The sequence below is a fragment of the Macrotis lagotis genome, chromosome 1, assembly GCF_037893015.1.
Source record: "Macrotis lagotis isolate mMagLag1 chromosome 1, bilby.v1.9.chrom.fasta, whole genome shotgun sequence".
In the NCBI taxonomy this organism is placed as follows: domain Eukaryota; kingdom Metazoa; phylum Chordata; class Mammalia; order Peramelemorphia; family Peramelidae; genus Macrotis; species Macrotis lagotis.
Window position 1 is genome coordinate 802,542,979 of NC_133658.1, and position 18,051 is coordinate 802,561,029.

The 18,051-nt window shown below is 38.4% G+C and overlaps 1 protein-coding gene across 3 annotated transcripts in view; it reads left to right on the plus strand.

Annotated features, from left to right (window-relative positions):
• EMSY (EMSY transcriptional repressor, BRCA2 interacting) overlaps positions 1 to 18,051 on the plus strand; it is a 183,956-nt gene that overhangs the window by 39,497 nt on the left and 126,408 nt on the right. Inside the window, exon 1 of one of the 3 annotated variants that reach the window (XM_074216920.1) lies at positions 4,485 to 6,526. The exons of the other annotated variants lie outside the window; for them this stretch is intronic. The gene's annotated coding sequence lies outside the window, so the exon portion shown is untranslated. Of the gene's footprint in view, positions 1 to 4,484; positions 6,527 to 18,051 lie in introns of those variants that run through there. 3 annotated transcript variants of the gene reach the window in all.

The following is an 18,051-nucleotide window of genomic DNA, read 5'->3' on the forward strand; positions in this document are numbered from 1 at the left end:
CAACATTGGCTCTTTGCCCAAATCTGGTCGACACAGCAGTAGTTCCTACACCTCAAAGAATTCAGAAGCAAAGATGTCATTATAATTCAGGTCTGTTCTGATCTATTCTGTGCCCTGGCTCAGAAATAGCCCAGGAGCTGGCCACCCCTCTGCTTATTTACAGATATTTAAATTAGCCAATCAGCCTTTCTTAAATAACCTATCATGTGCGAGGAAATGTGCTGGAAGTTGGGCCAACAAAAACAACAAATGAAACAGTATGTTCTCAAAGAACTTATCATCTAGCACAGCAGTCCAAAATACCCAAAGTTTTAAAACTAGACTGAAACTTTTGAGAAATCTTTTAAAGCATATACAGAATGAATAGAAAAAAATGTAAGGGAGTTAAATTCAGACTAATGAGGTTGGGAGATGGGAGATCCAGTGTGAGGAGCACAGAAAAATCCAGTTAGGCAGGACAGTAAAGGAATAGATGTAGTGAATAAAAAGACTGGAAAGATCAGGTATATAAATACTGTCAAAGTGACAGTAGGTTCTGTCTGCTTCCCCCAGAGGGTTAGAAACAACACAAATGGAAACAGAACAGAAGCCAGACCACCTCATCTGGGATGCTACAAACTTGGGAGGGCTAGATTTGGCCATTCACTCCTATGCTTTCCCATATGCAGTATTATGGACCACACAAAAGATGGGCTGGTCTGACGATTAGGCACTAGAGCTGAATATGGTGTGAACCGTGTGTGTGTGTGTGTGTGTGTGTGTGTGTGTGTGTGTGTGTACACATATATGTATATGTATATATGTAGCAAATTCCTTCCTAATCTAGAGATAGAATCCCCCAAATCTATAAACAATATTTTTTCATCCCCATACCGATTACTAAAGTCATTTAGTAGATGGATGACTCTGGGGAGTGGCTCAGTCTCTTATTCTTTAGAACTTTTATTGGTAAAATGGGTATAAACTATCTACCCAGAGTACTTATTATTGAAAGTACCTTTTTAATAATAATAGCAAGCATTTGTATAGTTCTTTAAGGTTTACAAAGCACAGAGCAAATATCTCATTTTAGCCTCACAACAGCCCCTGGAGGTTTGGTTATTTATTTTTTTCTGCTGAGGTAGACTGAGGCTGGTGGTTATTCAAAGTGACTTGCCTAGGATCATCCAATTATTAAAAGTCTACAGCAGGATATGAGCTCCAGTCTTCCTGACTCCATGTCCTATGCTCTATCCATGCACTAACTAGCTCTACATCAAATGAGCTGATCTTATGAAGCTTCCCTAGCTCCCTCATCTCAGAGCAGAAATGTTGACAAGAAGATGGAAATCTTTTGTATGGAAAAAAGTGGAATCTTCTGGAGCCACAGAGAAGAACTGAAGATAGATTGAGATCAAGTAAACTTCAAAGAGACCTTGTCAATCTTCTTTAGAATCTTTAGAAGAAAGGTTGAGTTCAGGGAAGAAAAATCCAAAACAAAACAAGAGAGTCCCTGATTGGGTAGGGTGGGGAAGGGAACTTCCAGGGGGACCTAACCCAGAAATTATATGTATTTGAAGTTTGGGAAGAATATCTGAAAGAAACCTATTAACCTCATCAATAAAGATTCCAGGACAATTGCATATAGCTGGAGAGGGTGGCTGAGTCATCAGCCCTTGGCAGGGGAGAGGATTATTTTTCTTTCCTTCCAATCATGAACAGTTCCTGCATTTATATTTATAAATTTATTGAGGCTCCAGATACTCCATTTTTGTGTGAAATTTAACCAGATACTCATTATTTGTTCTGTGGTTGCTTTCACCTTGTATTCTCCTTGTTTTTCCACTGGTCCCTGGTGTTTCTAGTGCAATAAGAAACTAAAATGTTCAAGACATACACACTTTGAAGTTGTGTTTCCCATTTTTTGCTATTTTCATGTATTTTCAGTTCTGTCTGATTCTTCATGACCCCATTTGGGTTTTTCTTGGTATAGGTATTAGATTGGTTTTGTCATTGCCTTCTCCAGCTCATTTTACAGAGGAGGAAACTGAAGTAAATGACTAGTAAGTATCTGAGGCAGATTTGAATTTAGGAAGAAGAGTCTTTCTGACTCCCAAGTATGGTACTCTATTCATTGCACCACCTAGCTGTCTATGCTTCTCAGTACTTAACATTTACTCAAATTTTCATTACCTCCTCTCTCTTTAATGAATAATGGAGCAATATGTAAGGCAAAGTGGGCTTTACCTGGCAGGACCTCAATTAGCACTCCATCTCTGAGTTACTAGGATCCTTAGTACCATCCTAAGCTTTTCAGTCAAAGATATTTCCAACTTTTTCAGTCATCTCAGGTGGGGCCATCAGTTGGCAAATCTTTTCATTTATACCAGAATCATGTCCTCCTCTCACCACTCATGTAACCATCAGAACTACTATTGGCTTTTTCTTACAAACTGTGTGCCCTCTCTCCTGTCTCTCCACAATTTTACTGGCTGGCTCCTATGTCGGGAGTGTTCCCTCTCTTTATCTCTCCTTCTTGGAATCCTACTTTAAAACTCGATCCAAACATCTTCTTTAGGACCTTTTCTTGGTTCCCCCCTGAACTCCTCCCTCCATATTTTCTTACCCTACACAATTATCTAGTATTTGATTTGTAGCTATCAAATCATATATATATATATATATATATTCATATATATGTATGTATGTATATGTTTCTGTAATGGGGGATGGGGACTGGCCAGTGAGGGCCCCTCATTGCTCTGTGCACTATGCTCTGTTTGCCTACCCATGTGGAAGCCTCAGTGTGGGATGGATGGAGAAAGATATTAGCTTATTATATTGAGATGAAAGCTGTTTAATTGGTTGCTGAGCTCTGAGTGTGCGTTCAAAAAACTCAGACAGATGAAATCTCTCACTCTTCTATTCAATAAGTCCACTGGACCTTATCTCTTTCTTTCCTGGTGGTAAACCAACCAAGAGCAGTCATTAGATTCTGAATCAGGAGAGGGGCAGATGTGGCAATGGCTTACTACCTGCCTCTTCCCAGTGGCTATGTGGCCATCAAAGTATATTTTTGCCATTTCAGTTGCCTGTCAAGGCTCGATCTCTCCTGATCTTAAGTGAATGACTATCTGGAGACAAACAAGCAAGGTTATAATCTGTGAACTTTAAGTGATCAGAAGAGCCGTCAAAGGTCCAGTTACTAGACTAGGTATTCAAGCCTGTCAGTATCCACAGAAGCCAGGCCAGGGCAGTGGATTGAATGATTAACTGAATCAAGCCCATTTCTCTTCAGGGAAAGAGGTGGAGAGGAGAGTGTGATCTTGGTTTTTTTAGGTCATTAGTTTTTTGCTATACTTTTTTTTTGCTTTTTGCAAGGCAAATGGGGTTAAGTGACTTGCCCAAGGTCACACAGCTAGGTAATTATTAAGTGTCTTGAGGCCAGATTTCAACTTAAGTCCTCCTGAATCCAGGGCCAGTGCTCTATCCACTGCACCGTGCTACTTAGCCACCCCTATACTTTTCAGTAAATATATCTTCTTAGAGATATTTGGTGTTAATTGATGCTAATTAGTTAAATAATATTGGGGAGATTAATTAGTGATTGATGAAGAGGGAGGGACGCATCAGATAGGGACTTGTCAGCAGTAAAGATAAAATCCTCAACGTTTTACCTTGGGGACCTATTTTGAGGGTACAAATTCAAGGAGGCAAAGTAGTGCTACATGAAAATATCAGAGAATGAGAAGGTATGAATGTACTATGATTTAAAGTGATGGGGACACTACCTGGATGGATGATATGACAGATAACTTGAAAGGTTGAAGTGAAAAGAAACTATATTCCTATTTATGTTGCTCTTTTTCCATCATGGCTTTCTTGGATCAGAAATAAAACAAAGGGGCTTTGGGTTTAGTTAATTACTTTACTAGTCACAACTCCAGCCAGCAATTAGGGGAGGCAGGCTCATAGCACAACTTGCAGATGACCCTACCCTACCAACTGAGAGACAGAGCTTCATGCTCAGCAAGGTGGAGCCCTTCTTCCCTGCATCCTCATGCTGTTTCAAAAGGATACTCTCTCCTAGCATTCTACAATTATGATTTAAACAAGGGTCAAGGATTTTATAGATTCACAGATTAGGATGAGAAGGTACTTTAGAAGTCATCTAAGCTAAATTCCTCATTTTACAGATGAGGAAATGGCTTCAGAGAGATTTCATGATTTGCCCAAGGTCACAAAGATAAGAAGAGGTAAGAGGTAGGATCTGAACTCAAGTCCTTTGCCCCAGTGCCACTCTGCCAAGCAGGTCCTACTGTTCTTCCTCATCAATAATATCAGTGATATAATATAATAATTTGTTTTTGTTGGACTCTACACATTTGTTATGAAGGTTTTCTTTTCCTTTTTTGTTTATTTTTTGTAGGGCAAGGGATAATAAATTAATATATAAATATATATAATATATATATAATATAATAAATTAAATAAATAAGTAATTTAAGGGAAAAAATATCACTGACCTAGTCCTACACATGTCCAGTCCAAGTTTTGAGGAGTGTCTTTGTTGCATTTACCTTCCAAGGCTACCTTGACCAGTATGACATGACTATTAACTTCAGTCCCACCCCACTACTGATATCCATTGGGTCATAGTGATGTTTCTTTTTTCTTCCTTTTCTCTTTTTTGCAAGGCAATGGGATTAACTGACTTGCCCAAGGTCATACAGCTAGGTAATAATTAAGTGTCTGAGGGCAAGTTTGAACTCAGGTCCTCTTGACTCCAGGACCGGTGCTCAGTCCACCACACTACCTAGCTTCCCCAGTGATGTTTCAATTTCAAGAACTCTTTCTCTTCAGCATCACTATTTCTTAATATAAGTTATGTTCCAGCCTACCTCATCATCTAACCAAAACTGCTCTCTCCAAGGTTACTAAGAATCTATTTAATTGTGAACTTTAATGGCTTTTTCTCAATTCTCATCCTTTACATTGTTGATCCCTCTCCTCTCCTTGATATTCTCTTCTCTCTAGGTTTTTGTGTCTCTTTTGGTTCTCCTCCTTTCTATAAGGGAATTCTTTTTCGGTCTCCTTTGCTGGATTTTTATCCAGGTAATGCCTGCTAGTGGTGGATGCCACACAATACTTCTGGTTTTCTTTGCTTCTTTCTCTGTGATGAGGATTTTCAAATCTAGTTATCTAGCCCTAATCTCCTGTCTTGCCTCTCCACTTGCCTACTGGCCATTTTGACCTGAATGTCTCTTTGATGTGCCCTTCACAGTTCTTGCTCTGAAGTGAGATACATTCTGCTAAGGGAAACTGCATGTATACATATAAGCATATACAAACTAAAAACAAGGTGATGGGGTGGGGGCAGGAAGGCACTAGTAGCTGGAGGGATCAGGAAGAACATCCTGAAGGAGGTAAGTATTTGAACTGAGCTTGGAAGGGAGCTGGGATTTGAAGATGCCAAAGTGAAGAAGGGTCTTGTATTCCAGGCATTAAAAACTCATTATAGGAAAAGAGTATGTTTTCAGTACTCTTTATTAATATCAAGCAGGGCAAAAATCAGGAAGGCCTATGTTCACTAAAGTGTTGACCACTTTTATCATGGCAGATATCCAATGCAGAGTCCACAGGTAATAGGAATTCCCTGTGGATGATGAGGTTCTCTAGAGCTCCTGTTTGCAGGTGACATTTTGTTGATTACTTCAAGCTCTGGAATATTATAGACTAGAGCCTCAAACGAGAATTATAATTCTGAAGAAGACTCTTGCACAAAGGAAAACTATGCACAAAAGAAAAAAAAGTAAAAGGGTAAAGAATCTTACCATCTAGTTCATCAGCATATTTGTCTTGGATAGACATGGAAAATGGAAACTAAATTTGACCAGAAACTAAATAGATAATAGAAATTTTGTAGCAATTTTTAAAAAAGGGATTATAAGATCATGGATTTTAGAGGCCATCCAGTCCAGTCGTTTTACAGATGAGGAAACTGAAGCTGAAGTAGGTTACACAATTGATGACCTAAGGTTGCCCAGATTGTACTCATTCAAGATTAGATTTGAACCCAGCTCTGCTGATTCCAGAGTCAGTGTGATTCCCACCGGACCTTGTTACTTCCTTAAAGACCTTAAGCTTCTCCTTGAAATAAAAATCTCATCATTCTAACACCAATATTCTTCTGGTGATGCTATATGTCTAGGGATCATGGAATACCACAATCTCTGAAAAATCAGAATTACGAGTGAGCCAAAGGACATTGGGCAGTGAGATGCATAGTGAGGTAAACAGACTTTAACTTATTACCAGCAACTATGTGCAAAATGGTACATAAAAATATCTCAAGATACATGAATAGAAAAGGAGTGGAACCATTGATCTAGCAGGAGTAAAGCTAATAAGTAGACAGCCCAAGAACTGCATATGACAAGAGAACTAGAATAAGTCTTCTCTTTCCCCTCTCTCCATTCCAGCATGAGATGTGGCTACCCTGTGGAAGATTTATAGGAGGACATAGAGAAGAGTTGCACAAATTAAGGTATAGATATACTGCAATCCTCTACATGACTACTAAATTTTTATTTCTAAATCACAGATCTGATTATGTTATTCTCATGATCCAGAAGCTTCAATGGCTCCCTAATATTTATAGAGTAAAATGCAGACTTTCTCAAGAAGACCTCTAGCTCCCAGTCTAGAACTTGCCTAATTGGTGTGACTCACTATTTCTAGCTGGTTCTCATCATTCAACCATGTTTTACTGCTGTATTTTCATGCTCAATCAGAACCCTACCTCTCCCTCCCTTTCCATCTCTTGTTCCAGGAATCAAATCAACACTACCATTGCTACTAAAAAGGGTGCATGAATCATGTCAATTAATTGTCTTGTTGCATCACTCACCATCTTTATGGCTTCTTAGACCATAACTCTCCTCCTTTGCCACCATTTGCCTATAAGGTTTGTTTTCCCAGATTAGGATATATACTCCTTAAAGGGAGGGACTATCTTACATTTTGTTGTCTCTAGAATTTAGGACTATTTCTGTCACATTGGAAACACTTAATAATGCTCTTTTATTCCTTTGAGCACTTAATGTCCTTTATAATCTAATTCTAACCTAGTTTTCTTGCATGATTTCACATTAACAGCCTTCCACCCCCCACCCCTGCCCTCATTTACTTTATATTCTGGTCAAACTAGCATAGGTAATGTTCCCAATGTAAGAAGGGAGCAAACACCAGGGACAGATATTCTCATAGATGCATGATGAGCTTGCTTCTGGGAAGTATGGGATGACAAAGAATAGAGGAGCTCTCTACTTCAGGGCATATAGATACATTCTTTATGTTTCCTGTTGGCTTCACTGTAGAAAAGAAAAGTCTTTTAATTAACTATTTTTTTAGTTGTTTTTTTTTTTTTTGCAAGGTAGATGGGGTTAAGTGGCTTGCCCAAGGCCACACAGCTAGGTAATTATTAAGTTCCTGAGCTCGGATTTGAACCTAGGTACTCCTGACTCCAGGGCCAGTGCTTTATCCACTGTGCTACCTAGCTGCCCCTTTAATTAACTATTGAGCCAGAACTGATTATGTGTACAAAAGGCACTGATTGTCCACATTGCCACTTAGCTTGAGTGAAGAGGAAGAAATGATGTAAGTCTCCAGTTGGGGCAGTCCCAGTTACCATGTGACTTCAAATGTCCATGTCACTTCTACTCTTGTTGTGTCTATTCTTTCCTATTTTGATGAGTTTTTGGAGAGGGACAACTCTTGAGGGTCAGAATAGCCATTGGAGATCCAGTGACATGAGTTCATGATAGAGATAAGTCACCAAAGCTGAGTAATGCAGTGCCACCTCAAAGAATGATCTACTTGACTCAATTCTGCAACACCTCCACCTGACAGCTCCCATGCCATATCCTGCAAGCTAGGGAGAAACTTTGTCTATAGACTGTTAAATCTGAAACAGAATTTGGTGGGGCAAATAGTTTGTAGCCACTGTTTCCTGGGAATTAGGATTGGTAGAGGGAAAATTATGCCCTTTGTTTGAAGGGGCCTATATTTATACTTCTGTTCTTAGTAAATATCCTTTTGCAAAAGTTAATTGATGTCAATTGCTATTAATGATATTGAGGAGATAGAAATAGTAGGATAAAAAAGATAACATGAATATTGGGGGATTACACAAGAAAGGGGATTCGAACCAAAAACATTACAAAAATCATCCTAACTACTACCTGGGTTTACTTCTTAGATCTATTCTGAGTAGTGGTCATCTCTTTTTTCTAATCTCTTTTTCCTTCCAAAGAGCTTCAATGACTCCCTCTCTGTTGTCCTTAGCTTTTCTAGAGCATTCTGGGCTTTAACTCCCTGGCAGTATTCTTGTAGGACAAAGCCCTGCTTCCTTCTGAACAATTCTTTCAAAAAATCATTGGTTGATAAGTCCCTTATGGACTTATATCAATTTATATGGAGAGCTCCCCACTTTTCTCCTCAGTGGAGGTTGTATCCTTAAAAACTTCCTATCCCTCCTGGGTTATGAATCCAAAGGGTCCTACATAACCATTCACTGTATCTATAATGACCATCAAATTTCTCTAAGGTAATTAGAGAATTTCAAAGGTAGAATTAAGATCTTCATAATTTCTATTTAAGCAACTAGTTCTTTGTTGGGGAGAATAGCAATTCCATTTGTATCTGTCATCTGCCTTTTGAAGGATAACATTATCTTTTTTGGGGAGAGGGAACTCTAGAAGACATGCAGATCACTTGAATAGCCCATAACTACTGAATAATATGTCTCTGACAGGCTGTTTTCTAAACTTTTTATCTATATATTCTTTCTGTCCAGGTAGACTCTGTTATATTGTGATGCTGTCATTATTTTTATGTCTCCCTTAATCTTTACCCAAATGTTCTCCACCACTACCCCAACCCACAACTTCCTCATATGGCATCTTCTTTTTTTAAAAATTTATTTATTTTTAAATTTAACATTTTTCTCCAAATCTCGTTTCCCTCCCCCCTCAGAAGTCAGTCTGTTAGTCTTTACATTGTTTCCATGTTATACATTGGTCAAAACTGAATGTCTTGAGAGAGAAATCTTAAGGAAAAAATAAAATATAAGAGGTAGCAAGATTACATAATAAGATAATTTTTAAAAAATTAAAGGTAAGTTCAAACTCCATAATTCTTTCTCTGGATACAGATGGTATTCTCCATTGCATATACCCCAAAATTGTCCTTAATTTTTGCACTTATGAAATGAGCAAGTCATATGATATCTTCTTAATATGTACTGTTATTCTGCTTATTCTGTTGTTCCTTCAGTATTTATCCTATTTGTCTTGAATAAGGCATACTCTTTAATGTCATAGTCAAGGCATGATTACCCCACTCATGAGTCCTAGAGAATAACTGTGAAGACACATTTAATGCCTTCTGTTTGACTTTCTAGTTCACTTTGATTACTATCCATACTGTGTCCGGTTAACCTTACTTTGTGATTTTGAAGGAAGGAGATGACATGATGAAAAACTAATCAGAAAAGCTAGTCTTAAAAGGGCAGCCATTCAGCCTTGGGATTTACTTTGATTAAATGGTCCTGGCCTCTGAATATTAATTTGCTAAGCATGTTTAATATCAGGTTTATTTCAGGCCAATCTGCAGTCCATCTTCACAAGATCCTAAAACTGGGGCTATATCAGGACACAACCACAGATGTTAATCTCAATATTTGGAAGTTAACTACTACTCCCCAGATAATCATTTTGGCAGGGCAAGTCCAGCATTTCTCAAATACTAATGAGTAACTCACTTTGCCTGGGCAGATCAACAGAGAGAATTCTCTATAGTTTTCCATATATTTGCATTATTATTTTTTGTATAGTAAAACCAAATGAATATTTTTTTTTTTGGCAGCACAGGATTGAATTGATAGCTTTAGGAAGAATGAACTTAACTGCACCCTCATATGTAATATAGTGGAAAGGATGGTGACTTGAAATTAGGAGATTTAATTCACCTCTGTCTTCTTTTGCATTACAACCTGGGGCAAGTAATTTCAGCCTTAATGAATCTGTGTTATCTATGTTTGTAAAATAAGGAGGTTGGGATAGAGGATGTCCAAGATACTTTCCTACTTGAATGCTTAGAATCTCAAGAATACTACTTGTCCTTCAAATACACATCTGCTCCTACCAGATAGGCTGAACTGTCTGCCTGCTTATTTATGGGAACAGAAAATGGGCAAATTGCAGGTCAGGGATAAGATTTGTTCTATGTGTTGAAGACAGGAATAGGCTTTTGTGGAGGGCAAGAACTGGCCTTTAGAGTGCTAGGGGTTGGGGAGACACTAAACCTTCGCTCATTTGACAGAATTGTTGAGTCCCACTATGGCAGTGGCACAATTATAAGGGCTTTGGCTAGGTAGCATAAAATGGTGCAGTAAAATGTATTAGGGACTTAAAGTCAGAAGAGCTGAGTTCAAGTCTAGCCTCAGTCCTTTAGGAGCTATGTGAGCATAGTCACTTCTTTAATTTCTTTGAACTCTTAAGTTGCCATTTCTGCACAAAGGCTATGATACTATAATATTATATTCAACTAATAAGTACTGCTTTCAATATATGATGATGTGCTTTTAAGACTTTTTTTTAAAGGAAAGTCTTTGAAGAGGGCTATATAAATATAAGCTTATTGCTCACAATACTAAGTCATAGTCCTTTCCAAATGAGTTTACAGTGAGATAAGCAACAGCCTTGAACTAAGAAGACTTAGATTCTAATTCTGCCTCTTATCATCTGGGTGACCTTGGGCTAGTCATTTAACATTTTTGTGCCTCAGCTTCCTCACCTTTAAAATGAAGGGGATTGGAATAAGGGACTTTTAAGGTCTCTTCATTTCTAAATCTGTGATCCTATGTTGTACCCTTAACTGATGTAAATAGCAAATAGCTTAACAGATCATGTAATGAGTTGCTCTGGTCCAAAACCATTATCTAAGCTACCTGCCTTGCAATCATGACCTCTATTGATTTAGCTAGGATGGAATTAGGGATAACAGATATATTTAGTCCATCACTGGTTCCTCACTTGAATGGGCTCTTCTGACAGTCTTTGAGGAAACACAGCCACCTTCACCTCATTCAACAAACATTTATTAAGCACCTACTGTATACCCAGCACCATTCTTTGTATTTGGGCTTCAAAGATTAAAATGCTATAGTTCCTGCCCTCAAAGAACTTATAATTGACCATGATGTAGGGAAATAACATGTACACAGATAAGCTAATACAAAACACAGACCAAGTAAATACTAAGCAATATGGGTAGGGGAACATTCAGGAGTAGTCTCATGTAACAGATTAATAACTAACTTTGATACGGTGCTTTAAGATTTGCAAAGCACGTTACAAATAGAATCTCATTTGATCCTCACAAGAATTCTTGGGAAGTTTTCTCGTGGGTAGTTTTTCATTATGTCCCAACTCGTTGTAACCCCATTTGGGGTTTTATTGGAGTGGTTTGCCATTTTCTTCTCTAGTTCATTTTACAATTGAAAAAACTGAGGCAAACAGGGTTAAGTGATTTGCCCAGGGTAACACAATTGCTAAATGTCTGAGGTTAGATTTGAGCTCAGGAAGAGAAGTCTTACTGACTTCAGGCTTGGCACTCTATTCACTTTGCTACCTGCCCCTTTGGTAGGCAGGTGCTATTATTAAAGAAATAGCAAATGAGCTTGAAGAGACTCCCCAGAGGCAGAAGGAGGAAGGAAGAGAAAGTCATTCACAAGTTTATAGACATATTTAGAAGGGACTTTAGAGGCCATCCAGTTCAACTCCTCATTTTATAGCTGAGGAAGTAGTAACTGGGATTTGAACCTTCCACGTTCTGAGGTTGGCTCTCTATTATGCCAAGCTGCCTTTCTAGAGGAATGGTGGGAAATAAAGGACTTGGTTGAGGTGAGGTGAGCTAAGGACTTGGGACCCAATGAAAGCTTCTGATTAAGGGAATGTCATGATGAAGCTCCTTTTTAGGAGGATTAATCTGACCATGGAGTGGAGCATATTAAGAGGACAATGGCATTCATCCTATAGATGAGGGATGGTTAGCCTGGAGGAGGGAGTGGCCATGAGAAAGGATGGAGGGGATAGATGCCAGAGACATACCAAGGAGCAAAACCTTCTTTGTGTTGGGTGGCTAGGTGGCACAGTGGATAAAGCACCGGCCCTGGAGTCAGGAGTACCTGGGTTCAAATTTGGTCTCAAACACTCAAACACTTAATAATTACCTAGCCGTGTGGCCTTTGGGCAAGCCACTTAACCCCATTTGCCTTGCAAAAACCTAAAAAAAAACCCCAACCTTCTTTGTGTTTGACTGCATCACTCAAAAACTCTCAGGCTTGTCTTCCTCTCATTTGGACACAGGAATCACAGTTACAACTACTGAGATATTGGAATCATTGAATTTAGAGCTAGGATAGAACATTAAAGCACAGAATGTCAGAGCCAGAAGGGACCATAAGGATCATTAAGACAACTTAAGGAAGTGCAGGAGAGACTTGGAATCTGGAAGACTTGAGTTCAAATTCTGCGAAGACACTAGCTGGGTTACCCAGGGCAAGTGTGCCTGCCTTGTTTTCCTCACCCAGAAAAAGGGGGTTATAAATGGCACTCATCTGCCCAGGTTGTTGTAAGGATCAAATGAGATATTTGTAAAGTGCTTTTCAAGTCTTAAAAGCTATAGAAATGCTATCTATTGTCACTATTTGGAACATCATCCTTGCTGAATAAACTATCATCTACCACCCAGGGAACCATTCTTTGCTCCTTGGACCCTTTAGCACTTAGTGGGAGAAGACCTGTTACATTTTCTGTTGGTCTCTATAACCCTGGGGTTTAAGTGCTGCTCAGGTCACAATCACATTGCATCTCTCTGACTCATGCAAATGGTTATTTTGTAGCAGTTTCATTGCTAAGTGAGTTTCAGATGGCCAAGAAAGAAAAATGTTAACTGCTTTACATAAAGAGAGCAGTTTATCTGAAAAAGATCTGAGGTTCCTAGTGAATTATGTATAAAGTGCCTTTTTTAAAAAAAAGTGTTATTGTATGTGCATGTGTGTATGTATATATGCATGTGTGTGTATGTAATGAAACTATTCATTAATTTCCAATATATTTCAAATCTATAATCTAATGATATAATGGGATTGGATGAAGGGCATAAAATGTCCCTCACATCTCTTCCTTTTCTTCTTATTTCCTCTATCACCATCCTGGTTCAAGTCTTTATTTACCTTTAATGTTAAAAAAAAATTTGGACCTGTGATTTCAATAGTTCAGGGAGCTCCTGGTCAAAAAATAATTTCTTTTGTGCATCCTACAGTCTCAGAAAGATGCTTGGGACACTGAGGGGCTAAATTTCCCCAGGTTCCAATAGCTAGTAGGTGGGAAAAGTAGTACTTAAACCCAGGTCTTCCAGAATCCAAAAGCAGCTATCCACTAGACTAGTCAAATGATTTCTGACACAAAAGTATTCCTTACCTGGTCTTTGTGCCTACATTGTTCACAAGTCCTGTGTTTAAATTATGATTTTTCAGTAAGGTTTATAAAATATTTTCTAAGTGGTATAGCTTTGAGTTATATAGTACAAGTATTATTTCCAGTTTTTCAGGTGGGAGAATGGAGTTCCAGGGAAGTACAGGGATTTCTCCATGATTCCACACCTAAAGCCTTGAATAGTCTTTGGCACATAGTAGGTACATATTAATTGATTTAGAAAGCCAAGTTCTAAACTTGAATCTCTCACTGCTAAGAAGAATGTTCTATACAATGTTAAATAATTGGAGCTACAGAAGGATCTTTTCACATACTTCTCCATATGATTCTTCCCATTGATCTTGTACTTAAGTGTCCCATCCTCAGACTTGATATGTTCAATGGTTTACTTATTACTTTTGATTTCCATAGGCCAAGGATTTGACCTGTTTTCCTAGAAGTGACAAACTAAAGCTCTTGGACACCATCTTATTTCTCCATGTGTGCCCCTTTAGCCCAAGTACTCTCTGAGTCTGACAATTTTATGCCAATAAAGAAAACAAAAATGAAAACAATCCACTTTGGGGATTCAAAGAAAAGACACTGATTTGAAATGAAGAGATTCTGTCCTAAATGCTAAGCACATTAAAAATGAGTGAGGACACTAGTTCATCTTGCTGTATTTTAATACTAGTTTGTTGTAGAAGTCAAAATGAAATTGGAATTCATACTTTGCAAATATTAAGCAAATAACTAAATATTAAGCAAAACTTAATAACCAGCTTGAAACTCTCAGAAGTGAAGATAAGTTAGATGTTGTGTTTGGATTTACAACCCCCCCCCACAAGAGAATTTATTCCCATTTCTATGGAAGTTATTATTTCCACCTTGAGGAATTATTTTGGATCTCACCTTGAATAATTACTGATCACCATCAGCCCATCATCTAAGGTTTTTTAGCCCTTAAGTGAACCTGAAAGATGTTAACATATGTAAATAAATAGGAGAGCTATACATACATGGAATTGGGCCTTTTATTTTTGTTTGCAATGTGCTTTTGGTTTTCTAATGATCATGGCATTCATCAGTGCAAACTCATTGTTCAGCTCAAAGATTACTGATGATTAGAACATTGAGACACAGGTTAACTTTACCCAACTGTTATATATTTGTTACTATAAAAATACCATACTGATTCTCTGTCTGTTGTTACTGTAATGCTGTGGTGCCTTGATTACATGGCAAAAATCTACATCTAAAAGGCCAAGATCTCCCACTATTTCCAGATCAGCACCAGAAGTCCAGTTTCCTATAATATCAGGCCACTGGATTAAGATGGTTCTGGAAGAGGCAGTGAGAAGGATGTATTTTCACAACATTCACCTCACTATAATCAATATAATGTGCTTGTCACATCATCATTCACTTGATGTCATGTCTTCTCTAATTATGAAGGACAACAATCAATCAGTGCAGGGAAAGCATTTTTGCGGGGAGTCAACACTACTTATTCATTATAGATGGCTTCTGGTCTTTTGGCATCTCTACTGTGGTTCTGATGTAATCATAAAATCAAGAAATGTCAGAGCTGTAAGGCATCATCTGGCCCAAACCCCTTATTTTGGAGATGAAGAAACTAAGGCCCAGAAAAGGAGAAGTGGAGCCTTTCATCCTTTCTTTTTTGTAGCCTAGAGGGGATAATAGGTTACTCCTTTTGCATCCTATTCATTTAGCCACCTCTGGGGAGAGAGGTGCAAGCACATAGAAGGCATGCATATATGGGTTTTTTTGCAAGGCAAATGGGGTTAAGTGGCTTGCCCAAGGCCACATAGCTAGGTAATTATTAAGTGTCTGAGACCGGATTTGAACCCAGGTACTCTTGACTCCAGGGCTGGTGCTTTATCCACTGCATCACCTAGCTGCTCCAAAGGCATAATTTTTAAAAATTGTTTTATCGTCTATAAAAATGGAATAAAATAGAATAAAATTATTCTATAAATAATTATGATCAGTTAGCTTAATCATATATCATGGTCAGCTGTGCCTCTGATGCTTTATGAGTCTGAACTTCTATAAACTACAGGTCTCAAAGTTATGTTTTCTCAAACAGACTTACTTGAGTGAAGTTGGTGCTAAAAAATCAGTTGGCGCTAAAAAATCGGAACTCAAAAATCTTATAAACAAATTAGGGACTAAGGCACTATACTGTTCTCTCTGGTCCCATCAGTAGCTATGAGAAAGCAAGATTTGTGAGGCTGATTTAAGCCTCTTTGGTTTGAAGATGGAAGTTCTTGTGCAGGTAGACATCCAACTGAGAACCCAAAGAAATCAAGATCATACCCCAAGAATGCAGGCATCTTCAGGGTGGGAATTATGTCCTTTCTTTTTCCCTTTTTCTTTGTATCTACAGCACCAAGCACAGTGTCCATACATAGTAGGTATTTAATAAATATTTACTGATCAATACTTGATCAGTCTCAGGTTAGGAAGGAACCTCAAAGAGCACACAGTATAACCAACATCTGGCCTGAAATCTCAGGTCCTTTGTTTCTGACAGGAAGAACTGGGTTTGAATCCCCACTTAAACCCTAGATAGCTGTGTGAATCTGGATTTCATCTCTAAATCTCTGCATTTACTTTATTCTTTTTTTTTTTTTTTGCAAGGGAAATGGGGTTAAGTGGCTTGCCCAAGGCCACACAGCTAGGTAATTGTTAAATGTCTGAGACCGGATTTGAACCCAGGTACTCCTGACTCCAGGGTCGGTGCTTTATCCATTGTGCCACCTAGCCACCCCTACCTTATTCTTAATCTCTGAAATTGTGATAATAATAGTATCTGTGTCACAGAGCCATTATGGTGAAGCTCCAATAAGAGAATGCATGGAATGGACTTTGCTGGCCTGAAAGCCTCTGGAAGTGTCAGCTGTTATTTGTAGAATTATCCAGCCTTTGCTCACAAATCTCTAGTGATTGGGGGGACTCACTCAGGATAATCTTCAAAATAACAGTTAACTTTTATATAGCAGTTACTCTGGGCTGGGTTAGGCTAAAGGCTTTACAGTCATCTCATTTGATCCTCACAACCACCCTGGAATAGGGACTATATTTAACCTCATCTTACAGATAAGGAAACTGAGGCAAATACTGAGCTAATAAATGTCTGAATTCAAGTCTCTCTGCCTCTAGGCCTGGATGAAGGCAGCCCACCTCTGTTTCAAAGTTCTGACCATTGGAGAAACAGAAGGGAAGGGAAGGGGAAGCAAGGAGTGGGGAGGGACAAAGCATTCCTAAGTTATTCACTTTGTGCCAAATCCTGTGCTTTTATAAATATGATTTCATTTGTAAAATTTTTTCTTAGATCAAGTTGAAATCTATCTCTCTGTAAATACCATTCATAGCTTCTAGTTTTGCTAAGAGTCTGTGTGGGGTGGGGTGGGGCAGAAGGTAATGGGACAAATAGGACAAGTCTAAATTACATTTAAAGATAGTTTTCAACATTTATTTCCCTTTCATTTATTTTTCTATTACATGCAAAGATATTCAACATTCCTCCTTTTGTAAGCTTTTGAGTTCCACATTTTTCCACCACCCTACATTCTCACCCTCAGTCTCTGTGATAGCAAACACTTTGATGTGTAGGTTATACATGTAAAATCACGTTTAATATATTTCTACATTAGTCAAGAAGCTGTGAAAGAACTAGAACTAAGGGGGAAAATTTTTAATAAGGTTTTTGAGTTCCAATTTTTTATTCTTCATTCCTCTTCCCAAAGACAATAAGCAGTCTGATATAGGCTATACATGTGTCATCATGTTAAACATATTTCCACATTAGTCATATTGTGAAAGAAACAGAAAGGTGTGAAAAATTACACATACACCCCTCCCCAAAGTTAAAATAGTATGCCTTGATTTGGAGTCAGACTACCATAAATTCTTTCTCTGGATATGAATAGCATTCTCCATTATGAGTCTTTTGGAATCATTTTAGTCTTATCCCCCCTTTTTAGAAGACACTATTTCAAATACTTGGAGATGACTTTCCTGTCCTCCTTCATCTCCTCTAGATATTTTCTCCAAGAGAAGCCCCTACCTCCCCCACATACACTTTGGGGTCTGTTGCTGTCCACCATTTTAGAGTGCAATGGTTACTATTCCTGCACAATTCTGGTTGTCTTTCACAGGTGCCTTGGTTTTTGCCTTCTTTCTGATCTAAGACAAAATCTAACATTCAAAATTCTAAGCAGGCCAAGCTTATTAGAAGTATCACTCCCTCATGCTGGGATGGGGCAAATGAATCAACATTGAAAGAACAAGAGAAAGAATGGTCTCTAAAGTAAAAGATATAGGATATAGGAATCACAACAAAATCTAAGAGGGGGATAAGGGAAATGTGAAATATAAGGGCAAGGTCATTCTGTACTGGGGGCCAGGCTAAGATAACTCAGTTGTGGGTTATCTTAATACCCATTGGTCTGTGACCACTGGCATGTTTTGAAGCTGTCCTGTTTCTTCAAATGGAATTCAATGG